The sequence below is a fragment of the Fulmarus glacialis genome, unplaced genomic scaffold, assembly GCF_000690835.1.
Source record: "Fulmarus glacialis isolate BGI_N327 unplaced genomic scaffold, ASM69083v1 scaffold24329, whole genome shotgun sequence".
In the NCBI taxonomy this organism is placed as follows: Eukaryota; Metazoa; Chordata; class Aves; order Procellariiformes; family Procellariidae; genus Fulmarus; species Fulmarus glacialis.
This window is the reverse complement of record NW_009234231.1, coordinates 6,671-7,547: the sequence shown is the minus strand read 5'-3', so window position 1 is coordinate 7,547 and position 877 is coordinate 6,671.

Here is an 877-nt window from a genome sequence, read left to right as displayed (position 1 = left end):
CCAACGAGTCGAACCAACCCCATTTCCCGCCCGTCGGCACTGGGACATCAGCAGCAGCTTCCCACCGGCACGGCTCTCCCGGGCAGGGCACCGCGGCGTTACCCGCCTGGAGGCATCGGCAAGAGATGGGCTCCTCCAGCCAGGAGCCACTAACTCCCCGCAGCGCTAAAAGCCCGGCACCGAGCTGGCCTTAAGGTCCGTGTTTGTATTTCAACCCCCCTAAAATGTCGGTAAGCACCAGCTGGAGAGCAGTGAGGAGGCTGGGGATCGTGTTACCCGCAGGCTGTGCTCGCCGATGGGCTTTGGCTCCCGGATAGGGTGCGGGGACCACGGCACAATGGCTCAGCCCAGCCAGGGGAGAGGGACTTTGGGAAGATGCCGCCACCCAGTCCCTCTGCTGCGTGCTGAGAACGGCCAACACTCATCACTGGAGCGCATGGATAGGGGTCAGGACCCCACTGGATCCCCTCACTGCCTGCTCCAGGCCAGCGCGGGTCCTGGGGACAAGAAGTGCCCCCAGACACCCTGGGTGCCAGGCGGGCTGGAGGACAACGGGTGCCGCAGCACACCCAGCCTGCACTTCCAGGCAGCTCCGCCAGCACTTTGGACCTGGCTGCAGCAGCGAGCGCCAGGTCAGAGTCATGGCTCCCAGGGGAGGAAGCAAGAAGTAAGGTCTTCCTCCTAAAAGCCACTCCGACCCGATGCCATGGGGGCACTTGTCCTCTGCTGAGGAGGACACAGGAGCATGGGGAGGGCAAACCCATCCCTGCACCGGGCAGGACACAGGTGGCAGCACGTTACTCCCAATTTCTTTCCAAGCAGAGCCGGATTTCCTGGCACCGGCGAGGATTAACCGCCGGCCACTGGGGTTCTAGGT